Below are 18339 nucleotides of genomic sequence, written 5' to 3' on the forward strand. Positions count from 1 at the left end.
CATCGCTGTATGAGATTTCAGCGGAGAGGGGGAAGATGAGGAGAAGGAGGAAGAAGAGAAGGATGACTACAGCGAGCACAGACTCCGTTAGCCAACACCAAGGAGTTTTTGTGACCCAACGAATACCCAGCCTCCAAGCCACTAGCCCAGACAGTAAGCCATGGAGCCTCTGGGAGTGTACTTTCTAAATATAAAAATGTTAAAGCAAGCGTTTTTAATGATTGATTTGCCATGAGGGCTTGGGATGCATTCGCAGCCTGTAAAGTTACTGAAAAGTTTGTTAACATGTCTGGGCATGAAGCGGAAATCTACAGGAGATCTCCATGAAGTGCTCCTGGAAGGTATCCAAAAGCCTTTGCAGAGGGTTTCTGGGCAAGGCAGCTTGTTCTCACCATAGTAGGACACTTTACCACACCATCATGTAGCAAGTAATCGGGTTATATTGCAGGACAAAGCATAGCTTGCGTATGGTCCGGTTGATTGCTGACATTCAAGAACATCATTTTATCTCACTCTGTTATCCTCAGCAGAGTGATATCGTTCATCGTACCTGGTTGAAATTCAGATATTAATTAAGGGACAGGATGGCCATTTCGCCTTAACTGGTGTTGCTTAAAATAATCCTCCTTGCAGTAGCAAGCGTGGGGAGGGGGAAGATAGCACTGATTTTCTTTGTTGGCCAGCAGGAATCTTCCCAGCTAACCAAGCATCGTAGGGGGGGAAGGGGGTGATAGCAAGTGATCTCCATGATACCAGAATGCGTGGTTGGGAGGGTAAATCAATCCTAGAGAAATTGGTATGGAAAGGGGTGGGGGTTGCATTCTGCCTGCTGCTTGTAAAGAGAAAAAAGCATCAGAGGGCACTGTGTATCATGATGCTGGAGAAGCCGAAAGACAATGCCTTACCATGCCGCATGCAATGCTGAAGTCTGAATGCCCGACGTTGGTCTGTGAGATTCTACATTCCAGAAGCCAACAGCACTCAATTATTAAAAGATCAACAATGCGACTTGTAGTGAGGAATCACATGTGCAATGTAGTTGAATAGTTCGTTGTTACCTGTAAAGAGTATAACATTGTTCTGTAAAATGATTTTTAATACTCATCTCTGTTTCCCTCCATCATGCAGTCACATTTTCAGAGTCCACTCTCATCCGAAGGCTAGGTCAAGATAAGGCCGGATCAGAAGAGACGCGAGATGAATGTCTCTGAAATCATGAGAGTAACCCGCAATGAAAGAGCTTCTGAATGAGTGGAAGGAGTGGTAGCAAGACAGAGAAGATTCCATAGTGCGTGAGGATAGGAGAGACGCTCAAGATGAGGGTGTAGGCCAGCAACAGCGAGTATGTCGGATGCAACTGGAGCTGTGTGTGATCAACTGATACTCTCGATGTCTGGTGGATCTTCAAGGAAGAGCAGCGGGGTCACAGGTGCCTGCTGCACCATGTTTAAACCACTCTCTAACTCACATTTCATATCTTCCTACCCGACTGTAAGAACGCGTGGGGAAGCGTTTGTGCATTCCTCCCAATCCTTACCCCGTGACAGTCCAAACAAAAGGGCTGTCATTAATTAAATTGCTTAATGTCTTTTCCTTCCCTCCTATCCTCTCCAAACCACAAGACGGATACCTTGTTAATTCTGCTTGCCTCTTTATTAATTATTATTAATAAAGAACTGATTTAAGATATGTAATGATAGTGATTATTTTCCTTAGCAAGTGAATCTAAGGGGGAGGTGGGTTGCTTACAGGAAGATTTTAATAAAAGAATAATGATTTTTAAATGAAGTGACTTTATTTCTTAAGCAAGCTGTAATCGAAGGGGGAGGGTGGGTTGTTTACGGGAAGGAATCAATAAGGGCGGGGGGTTCAGGAAGGGGAAACACACAGCAGGTCACACCGTACCTGGCCATGATGAAACTCATTTTCAAGGCTTCTGTGATGCACACATTTCTGTGAGCTCTTCTAATGCCTGGTCTCTGGCTGCGCGTAATCAGGGCAGGTGATTTGCCTCAGCTCCACCCCGCCATAAAGGCCTCCCCTTACTTCACAGAGACTGTGGAGCAACAGCAAGGCAAATAGCAAGGGGAGTTGATTTGGCTGAGTTGGAGCGAGTCAGTAATGTGTGACGGCGAGCCTTTAAACGGCCAAATGCACATTCTACCCCCCATCCTGCATTTGCTCAGCCTGTAGTTGAACAGCTCCTAGAACTGTCCAGGCTGCTCTGTATGGTTCATGAATGACATCAAGGGGTAGGCTGGGACACCCAGGAAACGACAGGCTTTTCAACATCCCCACACGTTATTTTCTGGTCTGGGAGTAATTCCTTGCTGAGCCGTTTAAACAGAGAGTGTGCTTCTGAAGACAGCGAGCTTCATGAACCCTTCTGGCATCCACGTGGATGTTGGTGAAACATCTTGTGATCCACCGATGCTTGCAGCACCATTGAAAGTACCCCTTGCGGTTTATGTACTGGGTGCCCTGGTGCCCATGCCAAGATAGGGATATGGGTTCCATCTATCACTCCCCACAGTTAGGGAATCCCATTGCAGCAAAGCATCCACTATGACCGGCACGTTGCCAGAGTCACAACTTTCGTAGCGCAGCTTTAATGATTGCTTTGGTATTGCATCAACGCAGTCCCACAGTAGATTTCCCTCAATTGATTCCGACTGACCGTAGCTGTCTGGCGTTGCAAGCTTCCAGAGGGTATTGCCTCCTTCTCACTGTGAAGGCTGCTTCATCTTGGCATTCTGCATTTCAGGTCAGGGGAAGCAATCACCAAAGAGTTCAAAGAAAGTGTCTTACGCATGCAAAAGTTTTGCAGTCATGGAATCATCCACACACTGCAAAACTATGTGGTCCCACCAGTCTGTGCTTGTTTTCCGGCCGCCCAAAATCGGAGTTCAATGTGTAGAACCTGCCCCATTACCAGCAGGAGCTCCAAAGCGCAGGGGCCCGCGGTTAGGGAGAATTCAGTGCCCATGTCCTCATCACTCTCGTTGCCACACTGCTGTAGCTGCCTCCTCCTTGCCTGCCTTTGCAGTTCATGGTTCACCATAGACAGCACGAGAACGCGCGAGGTGTTTACAACATCTATGATTGCGTTATTGATCTGAGCAGGGTCCATGCTTGCTGTGCTATGGTGTTTGCTCAGTTCACCCAGGAAAAAAGGCACAAAATGGTTGTCTGCTGCTTTCATGAAGGGAGGGGTGAGGCTGTACCCAGAACCACACGCGACAATGATTTCTGCCACATCAGGCACTGGGCTCTCAACCCAGAATTCCAAGGGGCGGGGAAGACTGTGGGAACTATGAGATAGCTACGGAATAGCTACCCATAGTGTAACGATGCTAGCCTCGGACAATGGACGCACACCACCGAATTAATGTGCCTAGTGTGGCCGTGTGCAATCGACTTTATAATATCTGTTTTATAAAACCGATTTATGTTAATTCGAAATTATCCCGTAGTGTAGACATAGCCCAGGTTTCAGAAGGAGGGGGGCTAATCTTCTGTGAATGGAGCAGCCAGAGGGGCATTAAACTAACAATGGAGCAGCCAGAGGGGCATTAAACTAACAGTGAAAAGGAGGGTGCTAAGGTGTGAGGTTCACACTCAATGTGTCATGAGTATGTTGAAGGGAGGTAGTAAAGAATGAAGTGAAGAAATGGAATTGTTTTCACACTAATGCTAAGAGTGTGGGTAATCAGCAAGAGGAAGTGGAAACTCTCACTGATGAGAGGAAATTTAACATTGCTGAGACTTGGTGGGACAATTCATGTGACTAGAATGATAAAATTGCTGGTTACAACCCATTTAGGGAGGACAGAGTGGGTGAAAGGGGGGAGGGTGTCACTTGACACTATAGCCACTATTACCTGTCTTAGAGGCATTAGTAATTCAGAACTGCAAGCTCTTGAATACCTGTGGATCAATGTACTAGCTAACAAAGCCCAGAGGGAAACTGGTGGCAGTCAGTTACAGACCACTGAACCAGACAAGAGGCTGAGTTGCTTCTTAAGCACCTGCTTGTAATGTTTAGAAAGAAAACTGTATTATCCTTGGGGACTTTAATTGGTGAGACATACACAGGAGGGCTCATGCTGCCAGTAGTAAAATGTCATTGGAGTTTCTAAAAATTATAGATAATTTTCTAACTCAAAAGATATTGCACCCAAAAGGAGGTAACTGTTTTGGACTTCATTATGATGACTAAAGATGAATTGATCACTGGACTGGAAGTTGGTGGTTCCTAGATTCTGATGATCATTACCTGATTACATTAATTATATAGAAAGAACAGACCCAACCAGTAATATTTATACTTGGTGATTCAAAAGGGTTCATTTTCCAAAAGTGAGAAACATTGCAAATGACATTGCTTGGAGGGGAAAAAAAATAGATAAGAGACATGTGAATGAAAATTGGGAGTTTAGTAAGTTTGTTAGAAGGACAGAAGGACACATTCTCTAATCAAGAGTGAGGACAACTTTGGCTAAAACCCGTCCTAGGTAAGTGGGGAAGCCAACTGCATTTCTTGCACACCCACTGCTGGGAGGGAGGATAGGGAATAGCAATATGGGGCAAGCACATCATATGGCTTCCTGCACAGCACAGAGATGCCCCTGGATCAATGGGACTGGGGACCAATTTTCTACAGGTCATCAGGCCTTGTGCAGTGCCCAGGTAATAGTAACTATTAGACACTGACTCCTGTCATCTGACAAGGGTATTTGCCTTTGTAGACTGGATCCAGATCATGTGATAGTCCATGATACAGACAGTCCAAGAAACATGTACATATGCAGGAGACCAGATTAGTGGATCTGGTGATTCCTTCTGGCGTTACACTCCAAGACTCTATGCACACTATGTCCGTAAGACCCTGTTTTCATTTGCTTACAACTGTCACGATTTAACTGAAATTCTCCAGGATTGGCATCTGCATCTGGTTTTTTGCTGTTGTTTAATATTTTAGCCAAAACAGTTCAGCTGCTACCAAGACTGAAGTCATAGCCATGTTAAAAAAATTCTGGTGACCTTTTATTTGAAAACCTCTAGTAACCCCTTGTTTTGGGCGAGGGACTTGAAATTTGGCAGTGGAGCGGTCTTTGCGTCAGGCACATTCTAACCTCATAATATATGGCCAAGTTAAAAGCCTTTGAAAAATAGCAGTTTGCACATGCCTGATAGAGATTTAAGGGAATTTAGCTTCTAAACTCTAAGAAGATTCCATCTGCTTAGAGCAGGACTTTCCCTGCAACTGGACCTCTGGGTTATTGTGTGCTGCACTGTGTCCATGCACCAGAAATGAGAACAAGGAGTCTGTCTCTTCTGCGCTCTCACTGACCGCACTTGATGGGCCCCAACAATGTGGAGGAGAAAGCTGCCCACGACTAATGCAGAGGGGACAAGAGAAAGTCTACAGGAGGGAAAGTGAGGGAGAGTAGACTGGGACAAAGATCCTTAAGGAAAGGAGAGAGTGGAAACTGGGACTGGAGGCTGACAAGTGAGGGGGAACTCTAGAGCTCTTTGGGCAAGTAGACTGTGGAGGTGGGAAGAAAGAGGTGAGGGTGATGGGAGGCAGAAGATCTGAGGAGGAGTCAGGATGCAGGGAGAAGAACTGGAAATGGCTGAGCACAGAGACTGGGACAAAAAGTCTTGGGTATGGGGGATACAGGGAGGGGGGAACAGAATGATCAGATAAGGAGATGGGATAGGGTGCTGGAACTGACTGGGCAAGGAACCTGGGAGTGTGGGAAGAAGTTCCATCCTGTGCACTTATCAAGGCAGGAGTCCTGTGGAAGATATAGTCAGTGATTTGTAATTAGACCATATCACAATGCATACACACAAAGGAGCTAAATTACAGTTGCATAGAGAGACAGTTCCAACTTTTGAGAATTTTACTTTGCAAACTTAATAATGTTCTTTTAATGTGTTTTTGTGTATAACTATATATATTAAGCAAGCATTTTTCTGTGTTACAACTCCAACATTTGTTAACTACCTGTCATATATGTGCCTGTTATTTTTTTCTGCTGAGGTTGGGGGCAGTGGTGTGTCTGTAAAAGATGGATTCACGATAAGCATGCCCCCTCTGCCAATAGTCAGTCCACTCCTGTAGTGGAATCTTCTCTCAGCTCAGCCTTCTGGCCAGGGTGCATTTTAGTTCCACATCTCTGAGGTGGACGAAAAGTCCAACAAATAATAATCCTACTCCTTATATCTGGTCTTTAGACCTCAACTCTGGGCCCCATATGCTCTATATCCCCTCGCTCAGGGCTTTCAGTCACCTTTATTCCCTTATCAGGGGCCTCACACCACCTTCCCCACTGGCAGGTAAAGGAACCTAGGCCCTCCCATTACACTGCGTTCCAGTCCACAGACTCTATAACAGCACACAAAGTCTGTTAAATCAGACTCCTTGCTGTTGCCTCCATTGCCTCCTTTCTTCAGGCCTCTTCCCCAGCCCTGGTTTTGGGCTCTTTGTACCAAGCAGCACCGCCCCTGGTTTGTCCCCAGATATCTGGTTCCTGCCCTTGTGTCAGGATCAGCCACAGCAGCTTGCTCAAATCTTGTGTCTTGTGGATATCTTCTTTCCTCCCCCTAGACTTTCTCCTCACCCTTCAGGAACCTTCCTGTTCCCCACAGGTCACATTACCACCAAGAGATTAACTAGAGTTCTTCCCTCTCCATATAGCACCTTTCTTCTTCTTGGGTTTTGTGGCATGGCAGATTCACTAGGACCACCATTCACTAGATTTCAAAGATTGGTTATGGCTGAAAGTCTGTCATCTTTCTCAGTATTCTTAAAGAACTGCAGAATAGCTTGTTTAATTGGGTCCCATTTTCCTTGTATTCTGGAGAAGTATTGCAAAGAAAATGTTCAGTCTAAGGCTTCTGAGTTTTCCATATAAATACTTCCTTTCACTGGTACGGTGTTTAGAGTCTCATACGATATGATCTATCATTTCCTGGACTGTACATGTTTTGCACAGTCTATCCTTATGTTTATTAGAACTAGATTACTATTTATCCACAATGACCTGTTAAAATTCTGAATAAAGCCACTTTGATCTTCCTCTCAGGCCCTCAATTTATATCAACATTTTCAGCTATTGGGCATACTTCACAGAAATATTTCCCCTTCTATTTATGTACAGCACCCTTCTGCTCCAGACTTCCTTTCTGTATAGTGCCACCTAGCTCCACACCAGCTGGGCTTCATCTTTGATTAGGTTATTTGGTCCACTCTCCAGGTGCAACCAGGTGTGTTAATTGGCTCTCAAGCCCACGTTAACCATTTCATCACCTGTGGGTCGGTTAGAAACCCCTCAGAGTCCAATAAAGTTGATGAATCAAGAAATAATGTACTTTAAATTTCATCATTATTGTATAACTTTGTGTTCATGCAAAGGAATCCTTCCAATGTTATCAACAACCTCAAAGTTGTTTCTCATATAGTTTTGCAATTCCAATTTTTAATCCAGAATATCAATAATTTCATTACAAATATATGTGCCAAATGTGTAACTAGCATAAAGTATCCTATCCCATAAGTTAAGGATAGTGTATTCAGGTCTCCATAAACAGGAAAGAAAAAACAAAACAAAAAACAAAACACAAAAAGATACTGTACTGGGCTGAGGAAGAGAAAATTGGGTCATCGGTTATTGAAAGGATTTTAAATAACCTGTTTGATTGGTACTGAAAACTGCAAAAATAAAAATATATTTTCCAAGAGAAAGTGTGTCGTTCTTAGAAGGCAAGTTTGTTTTCCCTTAAATTGAGAGAAATGTTTTTCTATTCTGTCCCAGTTTAGTTCAGCTGTCAAAGTAACAGGAGAGATTACTGCTGCACTTGAGAACCATGACTCAAAAAAGCCCAACGATTAAAGGCTGCGCAAGTTTTCTTAAGATCATGGGTCCATCAGAATCTTCCAAGAAAGAATGTGGAGGTCTTTCCAGCCATGGGTGTTTGCTGCTATATGTTAGTTATGATGCCACTGAAGAACAACATGTTTGTGAAAGAAAAAGGAATTAAACATTTGCCTGAAAATAAAATATATTCAAACCAAAAAAAGTTTCATCTACAAGAAGGGCTTTAAAGTTCATATCTGGTCAAATCCAGCATGAAGAAGAGCAGATGGCGTGCCAGCACCAGAAACAGCATCATCAATATTTTGGGATTAAGCTAGCCTCTCTGCAACCATCCATGCACAGGGATTATCAGCTTTCAAGATTTTTTTTCTCCGGGTGCTTTAATATCACATAGTTTCAGAGTGGCTATACATGATAGATGATGATTCTATCCTCCTCAGGTTTCTAACTATAATGCTATTGGGGGAAAAAGACAAGCAAGCGATGAAGATGCCTTACATTTTCAACATCATCTTTCTCAAAAGCCTGGGAAGATGGGCAGTGGTGGGGAGGAAAGAAACACTACTATATTACATTGGGAGAGACAACACATAGCCATGATAGAATGGCACAATATTTCTGTCTCAATGTCTTAAGTGACATTTGATCTACCTTCAGCAACGTGAGGAAACAAAAAAGAAAAACATGATAAACTTTCTCAAAATAATAAGATCAACGTGGCAACTCAAACCTCACAAAAAAATCTAACCTACAAGATCAAATCACTCAACAGTCATGGCAAAATCCCCAATGTCACTGATCAAGTAAGAAATTGTTACCGTTGTGAGCAGCGGAGTTTATAGATTTTGTCATTTAAACCAAGCTGTTTATGTTGTCGAGTTGTTTTTCTGAGAGAGAAAAGAAAACTAAAAAGGAGGGAGGGGGACGCAAAGCCTTGGAGTGATTGTGTTTCATTAAAAGCACATAGCATGCCATAGATACTATTTTCATTAATTGCCAGCTAATGTCAATAATTTTTGTTAAAATAAAAAAAACAACTAAAAATATCCACAAAGAAGAGATAAAGAGGAATATTTAAACTAATTGGTGGCAATTATAGCAGTCAGGCATTTTCACACCCACATTGCTGTTTCTCCCCATTAATGTTCATTTGCCACCCAGACAATAGCAGGCGAGGTATCATGCCATCCATCATTTCCATAATGATGTAAGTGGGTGGCAAGGTGCCTCTCTCCCCCTACCGTGTGGTGGAATACAGAAAAAAATCCCTGTCACTCTGGTGTGCTTTAAACTATATGCCTGATAATCATGCCTCCTACCATCCCTCCTTGTTGCAGCCTCTACTCTTTCATCAATAGAGCTGCAAGGCATGTCATATCCTTGTGCTCATTCCCTTTCCTGGTTGATGAATGGCTGTGTCTCACCACTGAATCTGCACAACCGCATAAAAGGTCCGGTGGAAGAAACGGGTTCACTCTGCAGCTGTAAATATTTAGAGTACAGTCATGCCCAGAGGCCCCTGGGTCAGGATCTGCCCCCCCTTTTATGTTGGGGAGTAGTACACATACAAAGATTGATATGATCCCTGGCCAGTTCATCTCCCAATCAGACTAGAGAGATACAAGAATTCCAACCTGAGGTCCCAATGTTGCACCCCCAATTTGTGTGACTAAGAATCCTCAATGGCCTCATTTGAATACACTGTGGGATTTGGCCATTAATCTATTTACTAGGGAAGGAAATTATTTTACCCTCACTAAATATCCCTAGAGCAAAATCCTTGATTCTGGCTGTGAGCATTTGGAGTATGTCTATGCTACAGTCAAAGGTGTGACTGTAGAACATGTAGACATATCTGAGCTATTCGAACTAGCTAGATCAAAACTAACAGCAGCAGCAAAGACACAGTAGCACAGGCTAGCCACTCAGGTACCTACCCAGTGTCCCAGGCAGTCCTGCACAACTCATGCTTTCATGGTTTCACAGCTATAATTAGCTGAGTTACTTAGATCAGAGTTAGCTTGGGTATGTCTAGATGTGCTGCAGTCACACCTCTGATTGCAGTGTAGACATACCCATGGTGTGACTGACGGGAGGAGTATGTGCCCCCTTGATCCTGAAGATACTCTGGGCTAACCTGGTTCTCAAGCAAAGGCTGTTCTAACTTGGCAACAGCTGCCAGTAATTCAAAAGAGTCAGTATAATAGCTAGAGATCTAGTGATGCAAGGGTACTGCAGCCCTACCAACTTTCCCCCAGCCGCACCCACATCTCACTGGCCAGAGTCAGGGAGATGGTGTATGAGCAGTTATGGTGGCTCTGCATCACATGAGGATCCTGCAGTGGCAGGGCAAACCATGAATAGCACAACTTTTTGCTAGCAGAGAAGTACACAGCTGCCCCATCAATCAAGAAAGCACTTTTTGAGCACATTACCATAGAACTTCAAGAAACGTTGTGTGGGTAATTTGTTTGTATTGTGAGCAAAGTTAGAGGTATTTGAAAATCAGGGTTTCTACATGAGCTGCTAGTTTCAACTTTATCAACTCTGGTGACTGCAACATCTTGCAATGTGGGATATGTAGCAGATACAAGCCACATTTGACATCTAAATATCTGTTAACTTTTCACACAAGAAGCAGAGTGTCTCAGTGGGCATCTTCTCATTTTTATAAACAACCACACTTTTTCCCTTTACATCGCAGGGATACCAAATGAACATTCTTCTTATCAGATATATTTCCCCAGAAAGTAAGAGATTACTGGAGCTGTGGAATTGTTCAGGAACCAGTTGATAGAAAAAATGTTTGTATTTTTCTAGCTTTCTCTAATAGAGAAGTACATCTGGCTACCCTATTGCTTCCACACTGTCTAAAAGAAGCTTTATTTTTTCTGGGATGAGACAAATTCACATGTTTTTCACACTGCTGCAAATTCTGTGTGCCCTGTTAGGAGTCTGATTTAGCAAAGACTTGCCCTGTGCAAAATGCTACTATAGGGCAATGCTGCTATAGGTCAGCAACAATAGAGATTTCAACTCTTGGTACCCTTCTGGCTGCCCAGCATGAGGTTCAATAAGCAAAGGTATCAGCCAATAACAAAAGGAAAAAAATGCTTTTATTTATTATGCTCCAGAGATACCCAGAATGTACTTCTGTAACACTTTACAGTTCATTCAAGTGTAGCTACACACAGCATTGTATCAGTTCAAAGTGTGCATATATAATGAAAAAGTTACCCCTTCAAGATACTCACATACTTATCCCTATGTTCATAACACCTTACATCAGTCAATACTACAAATCCGGTAGGGACATGGCGGGCTATTGTGCAGGCACGGTTGGTTGAAAAACCATTAAAAGCCAATGTAAGTGGGAAAATGAAGCCATCTGCACTGCACAACAACAAGAAGTTTTGTCCTACCAAACCCAGGACCTGTACTGCTTGTTCTCAAGTACCATGTTCTGCCTTCTTATCTAGTGAATATAGGTGACTTCAATCCAAGTTACATATGCTGGAGGACTCATGCTGCCAATATTAAAACATCCTCAGCAGTCTTAACAATTATAGATGGCATTTTCCTAATTCAAGAAGTGTTTCATCCAATGGGCAGGGTGGTGGGAGGGTGTCTATATTAGTTCTTATCCTGGCAGATAAAGAGGAAGTGATCACAGAACTAAAAGTTAGGCCTGGTCTACACTTGGAGTGGGGAGGGGAGGAAATCAACCTAAGATACACAACTTCAGCTATGAGAATAGCGTAGCTGAAGTTGACGTATCTTAGTTCGACTTACTTTGTGTCCTCATGGTGCAGGGTCGATTGCCATGGCTTCCCCATCTACTTTGCTTCCGCCTCTGGCTGAACTGGAGTTCAGTAGTCTATGGGAGAGTGATCGGGGATCGATTTATCACATCTACACTACACACGATAAATCGATCCCCTATAGATAGATGGCTACCCACCAATCTGGCGGGTAGCATAGACGTACCCTCAGTGATTATGACGAGTAAATTTGTAATGTACAAACAGAACAAAGTACATAATCTATATATTTGGTGCTTTAAAAGAATCAATTTCACAAAGCTGAAAACAACAATTATGAGCAAAATCAGCTGAGAGAAAAAAATTAAACAAAAAAATGTGAATAATAACTGGGAACTCTAAGAACAGTTTACCAAAAGCCCCCAAAGTCAAAGTCACACAGTTGAGAAAGAAGACTACATTGGTTAAAACCAACCTGGCTTAGAGGGGAACTGAAAGCAATTATAATGTATATGTAAACAAATGGAAGACAGGAAAATTTGATAGCAATGAATATAAATTAGAAAATAGAAACTGTAGAAAATTGATAAGGAAAGAAAGAGGACACAAGAAAAAAATTTATGTCCAGCAGAGTTAGGGACAATAAGAAGGAATTTTTTAAAGTATATTAGGAATCTTAACAATAGTATTAGCTTATTATTAGATGGAAATGGTAGAATTGTCAATAATAATGCAGAACAAGGCAGAATAAGTATTTCTTTTTTCTATTTGTGAAAAGGACAGATAATGTATTCATATCTGATGATGAAATAATTTCCAATCCAATAGTAACTCAGAAGGATATTAAACAGACTTTAAAAACAGCAACAACAACAACAACAAAAACAGCTTAGGATAACTAGCATCCAAGAGTTTTAAAAGAATGGGCCCAGGAACTCTCTAAACTGTTAACACTGATTTTCAATAAGTCCTGGAACACTGTAGAAGTTCCAGAGAACTGAAAGAAAGCTAATTTTGTTCTAATATTTTAAAAGGGTAGATAGGATGAGTTGGGTAATTATACGCCTGTGAGCTTGACATTGATCCTGGGCAAAATAATGAAACTGCTGATCAGCCATTGCACACATTAAATGGTTGAAAATTAGCAAACTGGCAATTTAACATTCTTATCAATGACCAAGATGAAAATATAAAATCATTACTGATCATGGGGTAATCTAGGCACAAGCAAACAATATGCTTTTCAGTTTGACCAAATGTAAAATGTAACACATCTAGAAACAAGGAATGCAGGCCATATTTATCGGATGTGGGACTTTATACTGGGAAGTGGTGACTCTGAAAAAGACTAGGGGCCAGGACAAATAATCAGCTCCACCTAAGCTCAAATGTGACTCTGTGACCAAAAAAGCTAATGTGATTGTTGCATGCACAAACAAGTGGGAGGAGGGAGGTTATCTTACCTCTGTATTTGCCACCAGTGTGACCACTACTGGAATACAATGTCCTGTTTTGATGTCCACAATTCAAGAAGGATGTCGACAAATTAGAGATGGGCCACGGGAATGGTGAAAGGATTGGAAAACATGCCTTATAGTGAAAGGCTCAAGCGGTTCAATATATTTATCTTATCAAAGAGAAAGTTAAGGAGTGACTTGAGCACAGTCTGTAAGTACTTACATGGGAAACAGAAATTTCATAACAGAAGTGTCTTCAGTCTAGCACACAAAGGCACAACAAGATCCAATGGCTAGAAACTGAGAGTAGGCAAATACAGACTAGAAATAAAGCATTTACTTTTTATTTAAACAATGAGGATAATTAACCATTGGAAAAACTTGCCAAGGATTGTGGTAGATTTTCATCTCTGGCCATTTTTAAATCAAGATTTGTCATTTTACTAAATGATATGCTATAGTTCAAAAGGAAATAATTCAGGGAAATCCTTTGGCCTATTATTCAGGGTGTCAGAGTGGGAGGTGACAATAGTCCCTTCTGGTATTACGATCTATAAGTTATTTACATACATAGAGACATCTCTTGTAAGAGGTTCCCCATGCTGTAATCATTCTTACCCAACTTACTATTAAACCTGCAGGGACAGGCAAGTTGGAGCATCAGTAGCTGTCAGAAGTGGGGGAAGTCTTAGTGGGAGAAGCAACAGCTGATGGGACACATCCAGATGTTCCCTTTCACTCTGATCTCACTGGGAAAGGTTGCTCATATTGGTGGGGACTGGCATGCCCACACCTAGGGTTGCCAACTTTGGTTGGGCACATTCCTGAGGTTTCATCACAGGATATAATCTTTAAATAAAGATTCATCTAATTCCTGGAGCCTCCAGGAGAATCCTGGAAGGTTGGTAACCCTACTTTGAAGATTACATGTGAATCAAAGAGAAACCAAACTGAGGGAAAAGTCCAATGAACCCATGAAAATTAGATAGTTCTAGTTTTGTTTTCCTCTCCTGGGTAACATCTGCTCTGCTCTCCAGATTTGTTATCTATACTACAGACTAAAGAGAAGAATTTTGAATCTTATGTGCACATAATTCCCAGGAATGCCCGTGGGAGGTGCCATGTGCATAGGGAGAGCAAGCAAACCCCTCTCTCTGTAACATATATTGTTAAGGCCGCAAAATAATTCATAGTTTATAAAACGCAAATGATTTATCTAGAAGATCATGTTGAGTCTCAGTTGTTAGTGAAGCCTGGACATATGAATAGGCCGTTACCTGTAAAATTACTTAGGAAATCATTATTAAAAATTACAGGTCTGACACACTACCTAGTTTCTCCAGTCTTACGCCATTTCACATCTATTGTGTTACTCTTATGTAAGAATGGTGTCATGTAATGGTGAATCAGTCTCTATTCTATTGCTTGTACCACGACCATCACCATGGTATCAAAGCACCTTCCAGAAGTGTAATATATAGAATGCTATCTATAAAACCAAATTACTTCAGCCAATTTTAAACTGATTTTTTCACCTCCCTCAAAAAAATACACGAAGGCATTTTTCATAACTATTGTATTGTCTTTGTATTATAGATGGATAATTGACTTAAAAGCAGAAATCACTTCGACCTCTATCAATGCAAAAAGTAAGAGCTATGAACAGATTCTCATTCACACCTCATTTACACATTTCAAGCTTCTTCACACTATGCTGCAGTATAAAGGGTCCTGGAAGGGGGAGTAAATTGCATTAAATAACTTTACACCTGATGTAAAGAGACACTAGCAGAAAAGGAGAATCTGGCACAACATTGTTCCCATCTTTGATTTAAAAAGAAAGAAAAACAAAATTTCCTGCTGGTCTGAGACCTTGCTTTGCTGTTTCACCAAAGAATGGAACTTGTATAGCGACGTTATTAACACTCCTTATTAACAGGAGTTAATAATGGAAGCACTGACACTGTAGGAAATGGTTTAGTTACAATTAAAAATAAATAGAGCACACTCAATAAAACGAAACCTTACATTGCTTAAACAGCCTTCAACAATAACCGTTGGGCATCCATTCATTAAGATTGCTTAAAGTACCTACATAAAAGAAAGGAAAAAGAAAAAAACAAAAGGTGAGTGAGGGGGTGTTCAGAGATAAACTGAAGAAGAAAAGGGGGCCATGAATGTGAAAGAGATCACACTTCTCTCTAAATATGTTAATAGATAAACATCAGAGAAATAGATTTTCTTCTGTTCCTTTCACAAAGGTGCAGCTTGCTTATCTGAGATCAGTTTGAGGCTGGTAAGAACACAGAGTTTAATACAAAAAAATCTCCCTAGGGTAGACAATATAGTTTGGCCAGACAGGCTTTAATGTAGTTCAGTGGAAATCTGTAAATATATAATATTCAAATACTGGGTGCAAGAAAATAGTTCTTCTTTACCAGTTTAACCTAATGGGATCTACACTGCCTTATAAATATGTTGTTATGTAACAGGCTTAGATACCAAGGTTTTGTAGCTTTATATTTTACTGGGTGATGTCATCTTGCTCTGTGTTAATAATGAAGCATCTGGAGTATCCATATGAATAAGGCAAGAGTATCTTTCTTTAAGGTCTAACTATATTGAGTACAATCAGCAAGCCAGCCCTAACAACAACAACAACAAAAGTACATTCATCCCCTACAGGCTTCAGCAAATTTGTTTTCCGTTTCCATCTCTCATATTGCTTCTGTAGCAATCGCACATAAACCAGACCCAGCATTGGAGGCAAAACAACTAAGGGTATGTCTACTCTGCAAAAAAAAAAAAAAAAAAAAAAAAAAAGGATCTGCTTTTAACCGAGTCTTAGAGACTGGGTCTGAAGCCTGGGCTCTGAATCCCAGCAATGGGGGAGGCAGGGTTTCACACAGCCCTTTCATACAGGGAATCCAGCTACTGTGGTTTGACATGAAGAACTGCTACTTCCCTTCTGCCAGGAAGTTTTACGGTGCTTTCTCACCTGGCAGTGCGCAGGCTGGTTGGAGAATGCGCACTGGCTCAGATTTCATCTTCTCCTCTTCCCCCACCCCCAGTTCCCTGTCTTTTATTCAGTAACATATTTTATTCTGATTGCTGTCTGGGGGGCTGACCTAAAGCCCACTGAAGACAATCGGAGTCTTTCTGTTGACTTCAATGGGTTGTGGATCAGGTACTGTACCTGGGACTGAGACTGTGTGGAGGAAAATTTTAAAATGCCATTTAAAAAATAAGGTCCTTCTCCCAAAGAGGTTATATTGTTAGTGGGTGGTGCTAGGGATCAGATTATCAAAAGGGGCCTAAGTGGGTGAAGGGGTGATACTGGAAGTCCTTGGCACCGTCCTCTTCCAGTGAAGACAATGCCAGTGAAGGGTGCTCAGTGAATTGTAGGATGGACCGTGAGTTCTCAACTATCATTGAAAATTGATGGGAGTTGGGTACCTAATTTCCTCAGAGTCAAGACCCTTTGAAAATCTCAGCCTATAGCTATAGCTCTTTACACACACACAATCCTGGCTGTACACTATGGGTTAAATTAGGGACAATGCAGGCTCCTTATCTTAGTGTAGGGACCCACAATTGAACACAACCCAGCTCATTTCCCACAGTTGATTCAACTAATGAATGTAGCCACCTGGTTGGCTGAAGACACCTAGAGGGACATTCTTAAATCCTTCAGCAAGCCTGGGTCCCTTGCAACTTAATAGCATTCTATGACTGCAGTTATGTTTCTAATCCCACTGCCTGTTCTCCTCTCCTGATCTCCTATCCTTGCTCCCAGTTTTTGATTCCTGCTCCTGCCTCTGCTCTGACTGATACACTGGTTTGGGGGTTGGACTAGATGACCTCCTGAGGTCTCCTTCCAACCCTGATATTCTATGATTCTGATCCATGGTTCCTGGTTCCTGGCCCCTGACTCTAGCTTGCTCCCTGGACTTGATAACTCTGCAGTTTGGTTTCTGGTCCCTAGGCCTGGTCACTCTTGTTCCAATTATTAGGTCAACTTCCCCTCCTGACCATTAGGTAAGGCAACACATAGCATAGTCCATAACATTTAAGATAGCTGAAGCCATTTCCTTTTTGCCCATATATCCTGTAAATAGCTTCTACTTCAGAAGTTCTCAAAAAAAATTTTCATAGTGTAAACCATTTCTTAAGCAAGCTTTCTATGCACCCTCCCATTAGGTAATCATAACTTCCCTGTGGTCACCTTTTAAAACAGAATTCACACTGTAACTAAATGTAACAAAGAGGGGGAACACATGAAGCTACAATACAAAACAGCATTTCACACCGAATAAAATAATTTAAAAACTCAAAAGGCATTTCATACTTTCATAATACTCTACCAACATTCACTAATTAAGCCACAATTCCTGCCTGAGATAGATCTGCATTATAATTCGAGTCTTTCAGTTAAGTTAACACACTCACTATCAAAGATAAGATCAAAATTTGCGCGTGTGTGTGTGTCTGTGTGTGGGCGTACTCAACTGTCTGTGCATCAAACAGAGATCAGCCATGAAAGTCACCTGTATGAAAAATACACTGCAAAACATATTTACACAACATAGGATAGGCTACACTTTTGCAGTCATGAACACCTGATGCAATATGCAGCCCGCACAAGTTTCCATCTAAATTGGCTTCATGGTAAGGTGTCTCATTACCTGAAAAGCACATTAAAAGAAAGTGTACAATGACTGAAACCCCAAAGTTCTATAAAAATAAATATCACCTGAGATAAAAAAAAGTTGTCATATAAGTTAATGAAGGCCCATTATGACAATAGAATTTAGTTTCAGTAGAAAAGAATGGGAAAAAAATTACCACATGCATATTCTGAACATCTAAAAAATATGTATGACACAGTTGTATTATTGGAGAAATAACAGAATAAGTCACAGGGGAAAATGTTGGAGAGGAACTAGAGGGAAAACTGTATTCAACATTAAAAAAATGACAAAATTTAGCGAGACTGTTAGTGAGCCTGGGATGATCCTAGGCAAATCAAAATTGCCATGGCCACAGATCATTTTCATAGATTCATAGATTCTAGGACTGGATGAGACCTCGAGAGGTCATTAAGTCCAATCCCCTGCCTTCAAGGCAGGACCAAATACTGTCTAGACCATCCCTGATAAACATTTATCTAACCTACTCTTAAATATCTCCAGAGATGGAGATTCCACAACCTCCCTAGGCAATTTATTCCAGTGT

This window comes from Chelonoidis abingdonii, chromosome 1, assembly GCF_003597395.2.
Source record: "Chelonoidis abingdonii isolate Lonesome George chromosome 1, CheloAbing_2.0, whole genome shotgun sequence".
NCBI lineage: Eukaryota > Metazoa > Chordata > Testudines > Testudinidae > Chelonoidis > Chelonoidis abingdonii.